Source organism: Puma concolor, chromosome E1 (genome assembly GCF_028749965.1).
Source record: "Puma concolor isolate L17-30 chromosome E1, mPumCon1.1.hap2, whole genome shotgun sequence".
Lineage (NCBI taxonomy): Eukaryota > Metazoa > Chordata > Mammalia > Carnivora > Felidae > Puma > Puma concolor.
The window spans coordinates 55,566,858-55,584,807 of NC_141680.1; the positions used below are offsets into that span (position 1 = coordinate 55,566,858).

The following is a 17,950-nucleotide window of genomic DNA, read 5'->3' on the forward strand; positions in this document are numbered from 1 at the left end:
TGACCTCCCCTGACGACAAGGTATTAGCATCGCCATCTTATAGGTGAGAGGCTTACCAATTCACCCCAGATCATATCCGGAGCTAAAGAGGGAAAAAACCCCACTGACATTAAGTGTGTGCCTTAATACAGCCCAGGCACTATGCCAAGCACTTAACTCTGTATCCTCTCATTTCATGACCCAACATAGCAGGGATTTCCTTGCATCGTCCCCATTTAACAGTGGCGAAAACTGAGGTCTAGGGAAGTGAAGGCCATCAGCCTATAGTCACAAAGGGAGGAAGTGATGGAAGGCAGCCCTGGGCGACCGACCCTTCCTCTGTCTCCTCACCTGCAGGCTGGGTAGAACACGCTGACCTGCTAGGGTTGTGACAGGTGGGAATGAGTTCGCCCAGGTAGAAGCTGTGAGAACACAGCCTGCCTGGAATTAATTGCAATGACCGTTAGTATTTATTAACCTGTGTCCCTGGACCTTCTCCGACAGCTAACTGCAAGGCTCCTGCCTGCCAATCACCCCTGTGGGCTGGCGCGCAGGTACAGGTGCATTCGGGATGTCTGGGAAGAGGAACTTGGCTGTAGAAGGAACAAAACCCCCAAAGCAAGAAGGGGTTACCTTCTTGCAGCTCACCTTTCTGTCTTGCCCTTCTTTCTTGGTTCGGAGCACCTACGCAGGCCAGCCTCAAACCTCTGGTTTCACCTAGAAAAAGAAGGGAGAGTTACACCAGGAAATAAGACAATAAAACTCATCTTCAAGCTTAAAATGTAGAGGGAGTGGTCTCTGAATGCCAGACAGCCTGCCAAGGACATAGGAGTTTAATAGTTGTTTATTCTTTTTTTCCCACTTATTTTAGAGGGAGAGCGAATGGGAGGGAGGGAAGTACACAGAGAGAGAGAGAGAGACAGACAGACAGACAGAGAGAATCTTAAGCAGGCTCCACGCTCTGCACAGAGCCCAACCCAGGGCTCACTCAACCCAGGGATGATGACTTGAGCCAAAATCCAGAGTCTGACCCTCAACTGACTGAGCCAGCCAGGTGCCCCTGATTATTCTTTAATATAAAATAAAATTACATTCATTCTGAATAAAGGCAAAAATCCATTTCTTATGTCCGTCACAGACATGGCAAATGGAAGAATACTGTCAAAGAAATACAGGCTATCATCTTAATAAACAACACCTACAATAAAATGAAACGAATATTACATTGGATAGCAATTTTTTTTTCAAGTTAAATCTTACATTCACAGTGAATCTTTAGTAAAAAAAAAAAAAAAAATAATAATAATCTCTTGCCACAGGCCTGAGTTGTTCTGGTTTTCAGGGTCCTTTTACTCAAAGACTCCTATGACACTACTGAATTGTGTATGTTCTGACTTTATGGTATGTCTGAATTCATCAGATGGGATAAATCAGGAGGACCATCTAGCTCTGTGCCTGCCCCCTACCATTGTTATTAGCTTCACTTTCATTTATTCCTTTACGTGCTTCTAGAGAGCAAGGCTATTCCATGCCATCCATATAATTCCTGAGCATAGTTGCTGCTGCTGCTGCTAAAATAGATATTTAATCTTTAAATCCAACCTCTGTTCAACCTGATTCAGACACCAGGAAGAGTAGTATTTCAAAAGGTGTTTAAGATAATAGCCCTATTCTAAGCTTCCCCATCATTAGGCTCAAAGAAATCACTCTAGACCCCCAGGTTGGCAAATGAAAACAGGAAGAAGAAAGAAAAGGGGGAAAAATAATACCATCAGATTTGAAACAGAAAACTTGTAACCTTCACTCACAAGGGGAGGGATTGTTTGGGTGGTGTTTTGTTCTTTCGCTGGATGCACACATACATCATCTTGGGGCCCGGATCACTCCCGCGGTTTCTAGAGTTATGGAAGACAGGGTCCATGCTGGTACTCTGTGGCCAACCCCATCCACCAATGCCCGCCAGCAGATCGGCATCCTCTGAGCCCCACAACTCCCTCCCCCAGTCCTGGGGACACGCATCTGCCGAGCCAGCTTCTTCCACCATGCCCAAGAACTTATCCCAAGAGCAACCTCAAATGCAATGTAGGGCTCTTGAGTACAGGGCAAGGAACTCAACAATTTTAGCTCCGCTGAGCCATGCAATACTTGAGACATAACTAGATGACTCACCCATGCTAGAAAGTTCATCAAAAAGAAGCAAAGCAAACCACAACGTATCCTCCAATTTCAACTTGGGCACCAGAATGGATTCCCACTCCTGTTACTACTTTATGTAAGGGCACCCCCACGCCCAACCTGTGTTCAGTTCATTAGGTGGAAAGCATCCGATAACCCCATTCGAGTCAAAGGGCAGATGAGTGGAAATGCTCACCCTTCCAGGGGACACCCTTCCAGTCTCACCCTTCCAGGGGACATAGGACATTTAACACAAGGAGGTCTAAGCTCACCCTGCCCCCATGACATTTCGATTTAGCCAATGTAGTAGCAGACTTTGGGGAGTGGGGGCCTTAAACCCTACAGAGGGGGAGGAATGGTTCTCCCAAACTAGGCTCCCAGACCAGGCTACTCACTGAAATCACTCCCCTTGGCAGCTGGAAAATCCTACTGCAGCCTGGGTCCCACTCCCAGCAGCTCTGGTCGGTATAAAGTAAGGTCTGAGCATTGGGTTAAGGAAAATGTTAAGTTCCCCCAGGAAAGTTTAACATGCATCAAAATGTAAGGATCAACTGGAGAATCCGTTAAAATTCAAATCAACAAGTCTGAGGTGGCAGCCTGAGATTCTGTCTTTCTAATACGCTCCTGGGCCGGCCCAATGCTGGTGATCCCACAGAACGTGCTCAGTAGTCAGGGCTCAGCAGGGATGCCCTCAAACACCTTACGTCCCCTTCCGCAGAAACCTCGGGCAAACTGACCCCACCCTGCCCCACTCTCCCCGCCGCCTCTCCAGCAGTCCCCAAGACCTACCCAGCTGACTTGTGGAGTGCCAGATGGGCCACATCCCAAGAGACAGCTGTCCCTCTCCCCCTCCCCGCTTAATCCAGTTCTCAGCAATCCAAATGCTAGCCTGAAACACACTCTAAGAAACACTGCGTTCAATGGAACAGTTTGTTTCTGCTCTGGGGGTTTTCCCCTTTGCTTTCTGTGTCAAGGTGCCTATCCAGGGCAGGCGGGAAGCCTGGGGGACCATGGATACAGCCTCTCCCTGCCCACGGCATACTGGCTCTGCACCTGCCACACGGAGCCCTTCTGTGGCCACACACCCACCTCCCAGCTGCCTATTCATCCTCGGTGCAGACTAGGGCAGGACAGGGAATGGATGGTGTTCCCTCGAAGGTGGCCAATGGCAGCCAGCCACGCCCGGCACCAAACCTCTGAGCTTGCATCGGGTTACCCACAGCCTGCCCCAAAGGTCCCTCCCTTCCATCTGTACCCCCCACCCTGACCAGTTCCTTCCAGACATCTCCAGGGATACCTGAGCCAAACACCATCTAGTGGCTCTTGGCCCAACCACCTCGGCCCAAGATGGAAGGGGCGGATCCTCCCGGATACCTGCGACTGAGCCACTGAAGGCTCAGCAGGTGAGGCCACAAGAAGACAGGAGTCTGGAACATGTCCAGGCCACGCCAGCCCACGCTGGTCTCTCCTCTCCACCCACGCTGTCAGTCTCGCAGACAACAGAAGGCCACACGGTGCAGAAGACTAGGGGAGGGCAAGATCAAACACCGGCTTTTAACATTTTGTAAGCAACGGGTCCCTCTTCGGCCAAAACAAGGGTTGCAGTTTAGGAGAATTCTTGGACCTTCTGAATGGGTCCAGTATCAGAGGGGAGTGACTTCTACAAAACAGGCCAGGGAGTTGTCAGCTGGCCAACCCCCCGGGCCCCATTTCTAAGAAGGTACCTGAGGCCGATACTCACTGAGCACAGGATGCAGTGCCCAGGACCCCGATCCACGAAAATGTTCTAATTTCTTATAAAATTAGAAGCAATAAAATGGGTATAATTTTCATGCCTATATAACAGTGAACCCAGCCTGGATGATATTCACCCTTAAAATCACTGCAATCATAACATGTCATTTTTAGGGGTGCCTGGGTGGCTCAGTTGGTTGAGCGTCTGACTTCGGCTCAGGTCATGATCTTGCAATTTGTGGGTTCGAGCCCCGCATCTGGTTTTGCGCTGACAGCTGGAGGCTGGAGTCTGCTTTAGAATCTGTGTCTCCCTCTCTCTCCTGCCCCTCCACCGCTCGTGTGCTCGCTTTCTCTCTCTCTTTCTCTCTCTCTCTCGAAAATAAATAAGGGGCGCCTGGGTGGCTCGGTCGGTTAAGGATTCAACTTCGGCTCAGGTCACGACCTCACGGTTCGGAGGTTCGAACCCTGCCTCAGGCTTGTGTGCTGACAAGCTCAGAGCCTGGAGTCTGCGTCGGATTCTGTCTCCCTCTCTCTCTGTCCCTCTCTTACTCATGCTTGCGATCTCTCTCTGTCTCTTAAAAATAAACATTTGGGGCGCCTGGGTGGCGCAGTCGGTTAAGCGTCCGACTTCAGCCAGGTCACGATCTCGCGGTCCGTGAGTTCGAGCCCCGCGTCGGGCTCTGGGCTGATGGCTCAGAGCCTGGAGCCTGTTTCCGATTCTGTGTCTCCCTCTCTCTCTGCCCCTCCCCCGTTCATGCTCTGTCTCTCTCTGTCCCAAAAATAAATAAACGTTGAAAAAAAAAAAAAAAATTAAAAAAAAAAAAATAAAAAAAATAAACATTAATAAATAAATAAATAATAAATAAACTTAAACAATTGTTTTTAAGTAATAAAATGTCGTTTTGAACTTTTGGGGGGGAGGGGTGGGCAAGGGGCTCACGAAGGCAAAAGGGCCTAAGGTCATGAGCAGCTCATCCAGCTCGGAGTCTGACTTCCTTCCAAACTCCAACCTTGCCACCCTTTAGGCAGATCCTTTGTTGAATGCCCTTTCTCGGAGACCCCCACCCCAGCCCGGAGGCCTTCCCCCAAGTGCCTCCCAACGACCCTCTGCTGACTCTGTCCCAAGTCCTTCTGTTCCATGCAGGTGCGCTGGGCCTGCTTTGGACCAGGCAGACAAGCTCCCACCCCCGCTCTGTGGAAGCAGCTCAGCCTGGCAGACACAGAGGCATCTCTGAAATCCAAACACGCACTCAGCCCCCTGCAGCATAAACACTGAGCACACCTCACACCCAGGCCTATAAAAGATAATTACACAATCTGATCTGGCAAATTAGGGCCACAGAACGTCTAATTCGTACAATGAATTCAAGGGCTGTATCGGCAGGAAAAATTAACCCGGATCTTTTTTGGGATTCGCCCCCAGGTCAGGATTAGGGTTTATTGGTCTTCTTTAATTTTCTTGCTGAGGATGGGTAGAAAGGCGACCTCTGCCGCCCACCCCCACGCCCCCGCCCTCACCTCCCCACCCCATCCAGGTTTGGCTTTTAGACAAGCAAGCTGACCAGTGATCTTTCCCACAAACGAAGTCACTCTAGCTAATATCAAACAAAGCACAACTACAAGAGACAGACAGACAGATACAGAGATCGATCGATCAATAGATCGATCGATCGATCGGTAGGTAGGTAGGTAGACAGGCAGCCAGTTAATTTTTCACGAAAGGAAAGTTCGGACATCCCAAACCCAAATCAAGGGCTTTATTTTATTAGTTGGCACTAACTCAGTACAAGTAAACAAAAGAACTGACATGCCCAGCTGGCAATTTACCTCCTAATTATTCTGGCTCAACTGTGAAATGTGTACTTGGAGAACAATCATATATACACATTTCCCTAAATACACTGTTTCTCTCTCCCTCTCTCTCTCTGGCCATCTCCTTCTCACCTCCCTTCCAAGGAGCCGTCCAAGAGGAGAGGCCTCTTAAGAGTCGGGTCCTACCTCCCTAGCTCATACACAGCCAGATCACCAAAGACCTGTTACCGGAAGGTCAGGGCAAGCCGACACCACGTGAGGATTATCCTTCACCGAACCGAAAAAAGCACTGTGGCAGGACAGTGAGGTTTTCCCTCTCTTTCCCAGTGTACCTTTCTGGGGGTCTCCTCTGGGGCAATAAATTCCCTATCTGGACTCCTAAGTCAGCCCTACAGATGAAAGATGAAACACTGGTCAACAGAGCAGGATTTAGTGCTCACGCCTTAGTGGCTACTGCAGAGGGAAGTCTGTCTGCGAAATGAGGAGGTGATGAGCACAGAGGCAGAGGACCACTCGATGCCAGCATGATCTACCCCAGAAATTATTTCGGTGTGCCTCTCTAGGAGGCTGCCCCGGCTCAGAGAAAAAGCACGTGCTTCCGTAGGCTTTGATGTGGAGCCCACAGAACGTTTGCTCTTATGGGAATTTATTGTATATGGACAACCTCAGCTCAAATATATACATATGGGTGAGTGAGTGACTGTGTCTTTGTGTGTGGCTATGTATATATGTGTATACACCCAGGACAATGAGTTTATGGGAAAACAAACCCGTTCTAAACAACAGCCTCTGACTTAAAGCAACAGACATGCGGTTTTCTTGTACCAAATCCATAAGGATTCTAGGTGACCCAGTTAAGAGCGGAGGAAAGGGGCGCCAGACCATGCAAATTTACTGTCAGCTGGATTACAATCTCTGTAAAGAGCTCCAGCCAAATCTCAGATTCCGACTCCAAAAAGGTTGAGACGAGGGTATACTTTTAAGAAGGAGACAAACATCCATTCCATGCCGACTGCTTTGAGGGGTCGTGGAAGGAGGAGGGAAGCAGCCAAGAAAAGCGTCTCTCTTTCCGAACAGTGACTCTGCTGACGCGGGCTTTATTTTGAAGCACTGACCATTCTAAGCCCAGAAAGACGGGCAAGAGGATGTCGAGTATCCGTCAAATCCGTCGCAGACGGACGACACAGAGTCTTGGCAAATGATCAAACGTATGTCACACACTTCTGGGTTCTAGGGTCAGAGAGTCTAAGATTAAAATCCTAGCTTGACCACCAGCTAGCTGTATCACCGTGGACCCCTTCCTGGGTGTCCATTTTCTCACCTGAAAAGCAGAGACAGCAGTAGTGACCATTCTTTGTCACTAGTAAGCCTTCCACAACGGTTAGCCATGATCATTCTTGTTATTTCTATTTGAGGATGTAAAACAGGGCTGCGCTGGTCTGTATTTCACAAATGGGTTCTTGCTACTAAATTAAACCATTTGTTCAACTGCATAGCATATTACCTGGTCAATGGAAAGTAACTGATAAATATAACTGCTATCTGTGTAAAAATAAATAGGTTACAGAATTGCAGTTAGAAAAACAAACTTAGGGGCGCCTGGGTGGCTCAGTTAGTTAAGCATCCAACTTCAGCTCAGGTCACAATCTCGCAGTTTGTGGGTTCGAGCCCTGCGTGCTGACAGCTCAGAGCCTGGAGCCTGCTTCGGTTTCTGTGTCTCCTTCTCTCTCTGCCCCTGCCCTGCTCACACTCTGTGTCTCTCTCCAAAATAAATAAACATTTAAAAAAATTAAAAAAAAAAAAAAAAAAGAAAAACAAACTTGGAAGGAGAAAGCAAAGGTTAACCATTGCCATTTCTGGAGGGTAAGTTTATGGACAATTTGTTTCATTTCTGCATGTCGAAAGTGAATAGGCATCATTTGGTAAAGAAAAAAAAAGTCTTGGTATTTAAAAAAATCCAAAAAAAAAGGGGGGGGGCATTCATCGCCTTCAAGTAGAAATAAAGCTATAAATGCAGTTTTTAAAAACCAGCCAAGGGACGCCTGGGTGGCTCAGTCGGTTGAGCGTCCGACTCTCGATTTCCGCTCAGGTCATGATCCCCGGGTGGTGGGATCGAGCCCCACGTCTGGCTCCACACAGAGCGCGGAGCTCGCTTAAGATTCTTTCTCCCTCTCCCTCTGCCCCTCCCCCGCTCACACTCTCTTTCTAAACAAAACAAAAAACAACAGTCAAAACAGAAGTTGCAGGATTGCTTGTGAAATCAGAAAGAGATATTGCAAGCTCGCCCCAAAGTTGGGGTTTGAGACCAGATCTGGCAAGGGTGCCCCCTGGGACCTCCCGTGTGATCCACAGACCAGGGGTCAGACACACCCAGGCGGCGAGGGGAACAGCCCGCAGACTTCACTGACAGGAGAGCGGCACTTTCCACTGAAGGATACAGTCAACATTGGCTTGAACGGTAAACTTGACCAAGAATCCGAACTCAGCTGACAGGCTGCAGGCCAGAGGGTTAACAGACCTGCTCCGTGGCATTTTCCAAATACCTGTGCCATTATAGACAGAGGGCTCTGATGACACTAGCCGTTTTGGTTCAGGACCCACGGCCCCGTGCACTTCCCGGAGCCTGTTACATAAGCCCAGGCTGGAAACAGAGGCCAAGCTCCATGGAGACGCGGAGGCCACGCCAGCAGTTAAGGGCCCGCTGCATGACAGCGTGGAACAGGGAGGGTGGCTTTGAGCCTGAGAACCAGGACCCTCATGGGCCTCACTCGGGGTGCCCAGGTTCAGGAGCGTCCCCCTAACCTCCTCTTCCTGCTGGGTCCAGCATACAGGGGGATCCCACGGCTCAGGCCTCAGCCCAGCTGAACGGCCGTCCTTTCCTCCAGTTCTTGAAGACTTCCCAAATCCCTGCCTCTGTCCTTTTTCCCAAGCCCCAGCGTGCAAGCCGCAGGGCAGGCTGATCACCGATTCCCAAAGAACTTCGAATTCTCCACCTCCAAAGGGAGCTCCTGATCCCCTCAACCAGGCTCCCCTTGGAACCTCTCCATTTTCTGTGAAATGAATTTCACTTCACTCCCTCCGTTATCCACATGGGCAATACTCCCCCAAATCACGTGAATCACCCTACCTCTGCTCAGTTCTTCTGCAGGTGGTGTTCATGATCTGTCTTCTCTTTTGTCCCCATGGCCCTGACCATAGCTTAGGCTCTCTCTAACCTCAGGTCCAGAACATCCCCATAATAAAAATGTCATTTGTTGAGCGTTTACTGTGTCCCAGCCTTTTACATGTGTTCCTTTACTTAATTCCCTCATCTTGTGCCACGTCTCACCCTGTTCTCTCTCCCTCTATACACGAGCTCTATGTCTGGGCTGAAAAGCTCTGCAAAGTTCTTTGGTGCCTCGGGGCCCTTGCACGTACGGTGTCCTCAGCCTGAAACACTCTGTTTAACTTCCAAAGTCTCAGCTTAGACTGCCACTTTCTTGCAGAGGCCGTCCATGATGACTCTATTACACGGGCCACCCAAGCAGTAAAACCCACTGTGTTCTTCACGGCACTTAACCTAATCTGAAATGATCAGATGTATTTATTTCATTTTAGTTTGTGTGTCTGCCTACAATCTTACTTCCAGGCTATGAGATTCCTGCGTGCAGAGATGATATCTGTTTGGTTCTCCACTGTACGATCAGCATACATTGTAGGAGGCAGCCCTCTTTTGGCTAAATGAACGACTATTAGTACCCCTGCGTGAAAGGTAAGGCAATTGACATACAGAAAGATTTACAACTCGCTCCCGGTCACGAGGCTACTAGGCAGTGGAGTCCACACTTGCACCAAAGCTCTTCTGGCTCCAAGGGGAAAGCTGACGGCCACCCTGCTATTCTGCCTTCCACGCTGCAGTAACCCCCCGTGTGGGCTTTCCACCTGCCTGATCCAGACCCTTCTGTATCGCTCTCCTAGTTTATCATTCTAAAATACCAACTACGTCTACCAAACTCTGCTCAACCGTTAATCAGCGGCTCCCTACTGCCTTCCACGCAGACTGCACGCGCCCGCCTGAAATCAGAGGCCATCTATGCTCTGTCCTTCCTCTTCTCTCCCCAGCCTCGTCTGCAGGATTTCTCTGCTTCTTATCTAATCTTCGTTCCCCACACCTGCAACGCCTCCCTCCCTCTGCCTCTCCCTAACACCTTCCCTTGAGGCCCAGCCCTGGTCCCACCTCCCACGAGAAGCCGCCGGACTTGCCAGCCTTTGGTGGTGGCTCGCACTTGAGCCACAGTATTACTGGCCGCCCCACAGGTGACCTGAACATGAGGTGAAAGAAGGAAGAGGTTCCCTATCCTGTCTCCCCCCACTCCTGCCCACTGCAAAGAGATCTTAAATTCCTTCAGGGCGGGCAACATGCCTCCTGCGTTGGGATCCCTGGAGCCCAGTATAAACCCTAAATGAGAGGAGCTTTGTTGCTGCTATGTGCCATACTCTGGCCTGCAGTCTTCCAAAGATGGGGGTGCCTGGGGAGCCCGGGGGGCTTAGTCAGTTGGGCGTATGACTTTGGCTCAGGTCATGATCTCATGGTTCGTGAGTTCCAGCCCCGCGTCGGGCTCCGTGCTGACAGCTCGGAGCCTGGAGCCTGGAGCCTGTTTCGGATTCTGTGTCTCCCTCTCTCTCAGCCCCTCCCCTGCTCGTGCTCTGTCTCTTTCTGTCTCTCAAACCTGAATAAACATTGGGGCGCCTGGGTGGCTCAGTCGGTTAAGCGGCCGACTTCAGTTCAGGTCACGATCTCGCAGTTTGTGGGTTCGAGCCCCATGTTGGGCTCTGTGCTGACAGCTCGGAGCCTGGAGCCTGCTTCCGATTCTGCGTCTCCCTCTCTCTGCCCCTCCCCTGCTCATGCTCTGTCTCTCTCTGTCGCTCAAAAAATGAATAAAAATTAAAAAAAAAAAGCTAAATAAACATTAAAAAAAATTAAAGACAAAGATGGGGTGACGGCACAACGGCAAAACTCTCTCACTTAGTGCCCTTGGAGGCTGGCTTCTCAAGCCTTTCCCACCCCACCTCCACCTGGAACTGCTAACATTAGGGCTACTCTGAACTCTCTCCTGGGTCTTCCCTGAGCAGAGTCTCTGACATGAACCTAAAGACAGAGCCTAACCCACTGGGCTTAAAAGGGGGGGAGGGGGGCGGGAAAGAAAGTTTACAAGCCCATCCGGTTTTCTCTTTTAAAACCACCTCTTTGCCCCCAGGGGCACCTTCCGCATATGGTGTCAGAAAGGACCCCCCCAAGTACCCCTCGGGAGGGGAGCATCAAGGCGGAGCATCCCTGGCAGGAATCAGCACGGCCTTGGGGCCAAGTGTTTGCTGAGGGCTGCTGGGCAGAGGTGCGCGAGGCTCCCGGTCCCCCGCCCTCCCGCCAAGTCTTGGCCTCCACGTGCGTCGGTTTCACCGTGGTTAATGGAAAATAAAATGCTCAACTCAAAAACACTTTTCCGATGATATTTTAAGGGAATATGAGATCACAGAAAATCAGGGAGGTAAGTTGAAATGGTGTAACCCCAAGCCACATTTTTTTTCAAAGAATGCCCTGAGGGTGGGGTATGTATCTGGGGAGACCTTACCCTAGAGGCTACCTGGGCAGCAGCGACCCTGATAGTCGCCACGAAAAGTCATGATGCTACCTGAACCCACACCCTCCCTGCAAATGGCCTCCTCCCCTCTGAGGCCCAAAGGGACCCCGAGGTCCCTTTAGCTTTACAAGAGCTGCCAACAGCCCCCACCCCGCTCTTGCCAGCCAGGTCAACACTCTGCCTCTGCCAGAGATACCAAATGTTTCCTAAACCCACCCCAAGTCCAGCTCCCTGAGCTATGAATAGTTATTAACATTAACTCGGGGCATTAATTAAAAACCGTTCAGCCAGGCAAATTCTCATACTTTTAAAAAGTCATTTGGGTAATCGCCTTTCCATGCCACAAACTTTCCAAACGACTGACAGGTTGACATTTCATAAGGTTGTTTGTGTTAATCAAGAAGAGGGAAAGAGCCGGTGTGGTTCCCCAGTTCATTTTTCAGGTGCCTTGATTTATTGATTGGCCAATCCCCACTTAATAGCTGTACAGCAAGGCTCGGGGAGAAAGAGGCCCCCACGTCCCCAGGGCTGGGGTCGGGGCTGGAGAAGAGGGAAGTGCCCCAGGGCACTGCCACAGCTGTCTCCAACTTCCTCCCCTCTCCCAACACCCAGCAACCAGCTTCCCCTGGGACGCACCGCAGAACCTCCCAAACTTTACTGTGGGCTGCACACCCTCTGTCCACCAATGAAGGGCTACTTCCTGCACAAATATCCAATGGGGGGGGTACTATTTCGGCAAACTTAGGAGTCCGAGGGCAGTGGGGACTAGGCTCTTAAACTCTCAAACTTCTTTCTTAAAGCGGGAGAACCCAGAACCAGGCTGGAGTGTGTGAGTGTGAATCCCACCTTCACCAGTTACCAGAAGTCTTGGACTTCTCTGTGCCTCAGTTTCCTCATCCGTCAACAATTTGTGCAGTAAGTATAATATCTATCTATACAGTTGTTTGGAAGGTTCCTTCCTTCCTTCCTCCCTTCCTCCCTCCCTCCCTCCCTCTCTCTTTCTCTTTCTTTCTTTCACATTGATTCATTTTTGAGAGACAAAGAGACACAGAGGGTGAGCAGGGGAGAGGCAGAGAGAGAGGGAGACACAGAATCGGAAGCAGGCTCCAAGCTCTGAGCCGTCAGTACAGAGCCCAACATGGGGCCTGAACCCAAGAACTGCGAGATCGTGACCTGAGCTGAAGTCAGACGCTTAGCCAACTGAGCCACCCAGGCACCCCAAGGAGGGGTTTTCTTAAGGAAAAACCACCACAAAGCCTTCCAGCAATCCTACGACAACAAAATACGACCCACACAGGCACAGACCTTATCTAAACTCACTGCACACCACAGACACCACGGACGCATGTCAATGTCAACGTAGCACCTACTGTGTGCCAGATGTTAGTACAGGCACCAGAAATACAAAGCACATGGGACACCCGGGTAGCTCAGTTGGTTAAGCCTCTGACTCTTGGTTTTGGCTCAGGTCGTGATGTCACAGTTTTGCGAGTTCAAGTCCTGCATCGGGCTCTGCGTTGGCAGCATGGAGCCTGCTAGGGATTCTCTGTCTCCCTCTTTCTCTCTGCCCCTCGCCCCCCCCCCCCAAAATACATAAATAAACTCAATACAAAAATTTTTTTGAAAGAAATACAAAGCACAGAAAGGAAGGTCCCAGGCTCCCCAGAGCAGAAAACCTGGTAGGAGAGAAGAGGTCCAAAACAACTGACACTTTTATCTTGTGATATGTATTATGTGTGCATATTATATATTATAATACATATGTCATACATATGTACACATGCACGGATACCTACAAGAGCTGGGGGAGAAGGAGGCTCCCACCTCCGTGGGTTGGCAGGGTGGGGGCACCTCCGTGGGTTGGCAGGGTGGGGGCACCTCGGCAGGAGAGGAGGAAACGGTCGCAGGGTCATTAGCCAGAAGGCTCACTTGGTTTCGGTGGAAAGGAGGATGGCAGGCATTTCTGCGCGGGAATCACGCTGGCACTTTCTCGCTGTACCATCTTGGGTTTTTAACACCTTTTCGAGCATCAGTAAAAAGCGCATGATGCACGGACACCCCCACGCAGCAGGCAGGCAGTAGGTGATCAATTAATTGCCAAGGAGAGAAAAGCGAGAAAGCTTGGCCGAGGCGGTGCCCGAATGAGGCCGTCGGGAGGTGCTTGGCTGGGCTCAAAGTCAGACAAGCGAGCAAGAGGCCCTCATGGGAGCCCGGTGGCAGCATGGCCCCGGCCGTGCTTTTATGCCGTTTTACCAGCCCCATCGGCAAAATCTGGGCCATCGTTCCTCCTCCTTCCTGTCTCCCGGGGATGTCTGGGGACACATGAGAACCAAGCTGGGGCAGAGAGTGGGGTAAGAGATCTGTGATTTCAGAAGAAAGGCAAGCCGTGAGCTGGAAGATTATTTAACTGGTGGACAACGGTTGCGATTTTTTCAGGCTTATCAGGAAATCCTCACAGAAAACAGGTTACTTAACGGAGACCGGGAAAGAATGTGCAGATATTTAAAAATATTAAATGGAATTACTAAAGCCCCATAATATGATGCCTCCTTTTCTGAGCTCGGCTGATTTTAAAGCCTTGAGTAGTAACCAGAAGCCGGATAGATCACAAGCTTGTTTAACTTGGCTCCCTGATCCCATGGCAACCAACCCCCATCTCAGGACCGGGCATCACCGACTTCTGTTTGGAGTATGATCTTCAGAAAGAGTGACTTAAACTGAGAGTCAGAGGTCATTCCAGGCTTCCAGTGAGACCCAGGACCTTCCGGGACACAGCTGAGTCTGCCAGTCGATAGGCAGGAAGGCTCGTGGGGAGGGGTTGGGAGAGACAGAGGGCAAACTGGGAGAGGTCCGACCTCCTGCCAAGACTCAGAAACCCCCAAACACGTAACCAACCGGCCTGCTGGGGAGCGGTGATTTGCACATGAGGGCGTGCGTATAGAGGAGCATGGAGTAAACACACCTTGCCACCAAGGGCTCAGAGTCTAATGCAGAAACTCCACAAAACCCAACTGTACTGGGCTCACAATGCACAGACACAGGCTGCAGAACCATGCCTCACAGCGAGACTCGCACAAGCAAAGTCTTATCAACTTACGGAGGTGAAGGGTCGAGTTTGTAACTGGGGAGAGACTGGGTATGCCCGTCGCCTTAGATGTTTCAGAAAGAACTGGATAGAACAGCGTCTGCACAGGCATCAGTACAAGCTTTGGCACAGGTGGTTTCCCGTATGACTTGGTGGATGTTCACGTCCTTCCACGTAGCTGCTCTGGGCCCAGCCACACCCCCCCCCCCACCCCGCCGCCCGCCACCATTCTCTCATGGTTCCTGCGAATTTCTAGCTGGATCTGTGTTATAGGAACTTAGTGGAGCTGTCTTACTGTCCTCACAAGGACGCCCCTTGAAGGCATAAGCCATAAGCCAACTTACCTTTTTGTGCCGTTGGTTGTAAGTAAAATCCTTCAGAGTCCCACCCTAGGAAACCCCACTTCCCAAAACTTCCTCTATTTAGGATGGGGATGGAGAGATCATTCTGGTGTTTTGTGTGTAGGAGGACGTAGGGGAGTCCAATTCTTCCACCATCCGATTTCACGCTATTTCCAACGAATGACAGGCAAACTTTAACGATACATGGCCAAGAGATTGCTGGGAGAACCGGAGGTGGTAACTTATGCCACCAAATGGCTTAGAAGCCTCATAAATTAGAGAAGATGATGTTTTCCACTCCTTCTTTGGTACAGCAAAAGCTACTGGTTAGCTTTGCAAACAGACAGCACTTGCAGTCAAGTGCAAGAGGCAGCAGGGAGCAAGGGGGCAAAAAGAAGACGAGAGCCAAGAAGCCCGCCCCTAGAGAAGGGTTCTCGACCTCAGCAGTAGACACATTTGGGGCTGGATCATTCTTTGTGGTGGGGTCTGTCCTGTGCCCTGCAGGGTACAGGATGTTGAGCAGCCTCCCTGATCTCACCCACCAAATGCCAGTAGCAACCCCCAGCTGGGAAGATACAAAATGTCTCCAGATCACTGTCCAAATGTGCCCCGGGGGAAGACGCAGATGTTTCCCCTGGGGGAAGACGCATAATGGCCCCTGGTTAAGAACCACTAGACTAGAGTCAGGTTGGCCACAGATTAGCAATGGGATCTGAAGGCTGTCAGGGGTCTCTGTTTCCCACAGGCCTTAAAGTTCTAGACCGCTAGATGAGGACCCTGACTGTACTGGTGTTTCCCACACTAGGGGTGATGCACCCCCTAGGGGTACCTGAGATAAATGTTGGCCACGCTCTAATATGGCATTAAATAATGCCATATTATGCTCTAATATGGCATTCAATAATGCCATATTATCACGCAGAAGTGCTTTTCCCTTTTCTGCTCTCTTTCCATACTGATCCAAGCAGGAAAAGCATCCCCATTTGGTGTTTTCAGTAATACCTCTGCAAGTCCAACTATAAGAAGAGAGAGCAATTCTTAGGCACAGAGACTTGGGAAAAGTCACAAAATCTCAATCTTTTATGATTCCACTGTATTTTCCACTTATGTCCAATGGCCTCTGATTCCATTTCTGACAATGATGTGGATTTTTCTCTTAATGTATGTTTACTTTAAAATATGAAACCACGTAGAAAACTATTAAGAAAACAATAGTATGGGGTGCCTGAGTGGCTCAGCTGGTTGAGCATCCAGACAGCTCTCGACTTTGGCTCAGGTCATGATCCCAGGGTAATGGGATCAAGCCCCATGTTGAGTTCCGTGGGGAGTGAGAGTGGAGCCTGGTTGGGATTGTCTCTCCCTCTGCCCCTCACCCACTCATGTGCTCCCTCCCTCTCTCTCAAAAAATTTTTTTGAAAAATTTATAATAAAAAATAAAAAGAAAATAATAGTGTGTGTGGTGACACGGCAAAAATCACAAAAGTCTTAGGAAGTGTTTGGAAGGGTTAACTCTGCCCTTCTTCCCCCATCAATTTCTAACTCCCCACTGGACATTTTCTTGGGTGCCTAACATTAACCTCAAGACATGAGGCGAGATTAGTAATTTGAAAATTCTTGAATCTGAGTTCCCTCTATAGCTCGGTTGTAAAGGTTGGTCATCTGTCATCTGTCATAGGTTGAATCGTGCCCCCCACTGAACAAATTCATATGTCCAAGCCCTAATCCTCAGTACTTCAGAATGTGATCTTATTTGGAAATCAGGTTGTGGCAGATGTAATCGGTTAAGATGAGGTCCTACTGAAGGTGGCCCCTGCCATGATGTGCCCGGTGTCTTAATAAAAAGGAGAAATCTGCATACAGACAACACAGTGGAAGTGGAGGCAGAGACAGGGTGATATCTCAACACACCAAGGGACACCAAAGATTGCCAGCAAACCCCCGGAAGCCAAGAGAGAGGCATGGAACACATCTCCTTCAAACCCCTCAGAAGGAACCAGCCCTTTGACCTTCTAGTTTCCAAAGCTGTGAGACCATACATTTCCATTGTGTAAGCCAGTTTATTTGTGGTACTTTTTGTAATATTAGCCCCAGCAAACTAACACATCATCTTAAATTGATTTGCTAGTTTGGTGACTGTATTTTGCACTCCTGAATCTCCCTGCAGGGCAGGAAATGCAGATATACCTGCTCAAGAACAGAGACAGAGAGAGCACGAGTGGGGGGGGGGTGTGCAGAGAGAGAGGGAGACACAGAATCTGAAGCAGGCTTCAGGCTCTGAGCCGTCAGCACAGAGCCCGATGCGGGGCTTGAACCCACGAACCGTGAGATCATGACCCAAGCCGAAGTCGGATGTTTCACCGACTGAGGCACCCAGGCGTCCCGTCACCATCAGTGTTTACATACATCTTAATATGCCTGCCAAATGTACATCTTCACAAACTATATAAATTAGCTCTTTGCTTGTTGCATTCTCTTCTCTGCTTGTCTACACTATTTCAGCCGCTAGCTGTGAAATATGGGTGCCCAGCTTCAGCATCGAGGGAGGCCCCAGGGTGGAGGCAGCAGAACAGGGCCTAGAACGCAGGTAGCTGAGCACAGGTGTTATCACCTAGAACTCAGAGTCTGTAGGATGCATGCTGTTCCCCCTAAAAAACGTTCATACCAACTGGGCCTTTCAACCGGAAGGTTCCAGCTACTTGCGGATGCTTAGAGCTGACTCCAAAGTGCCAATAAGGAGGCACCTGACAATTCGTGACCAAAACCAAACTCTTAATTTAAAAGGATGCCCTGGTGAGTAATTCAAAGCACACAAAGCTTTTTGAGCCCTTCTGCAGAAAGCACCACGTGATGTGGTCACGTCATGGGCGGCCTTGGAGGTGACCGGGGTCACCCCTCACTAGCCAACAGCGACAGGAACTAACGGCTCACCTTGTACTAAAACCACGTCAGAACTCAGGACTTTTAGATACTTGCCACGTGGCCAGGAGACTGCAGCCCTGTCTTTTTGGATCAGAAAAATGCCCCTTTAAGCACCCACCTCTACAATATACAACAACAACAACAACAAATAAACAGAACCCATGATCGTGCTGCATTGTGTCTCCATCTAACATAAACATACCATAACCCCACACCTCTGATCACAACCGTCCATTTGAGAGATCAAGAATCAGGCTAGAATGTTAAATAGCATTCCTTTTTTCTCC

At 49.8% G+C, this 17,950-nt stretch overlaps 1 long non-coding RNA gene across 4 annotated transcripts in view; it reads right to left on the reverse strand.

Annotated features, from left to right (window-relative positions):
- The window catches only part of LOC147574511 (uncharacterized), a 332,668-nt gene that overhangs the window by 193,830 nt on the left and 120,888 nt on the right, over nucleotides 1–17,950 (reverse strand). For all 4 annotated transcript variants that reach the window (XR_015244274.1, XR_015244273.1, XR_015244276.1 and 1 more), the window contains exon 2: nucleotides 628–696. This is a non-coding gene — a long non-coding RNA (uncharacterized LOC147574511). The remainder of the gene's footprint in view (nucleotides 1–627; nucleotides 697–17,950) is intronic.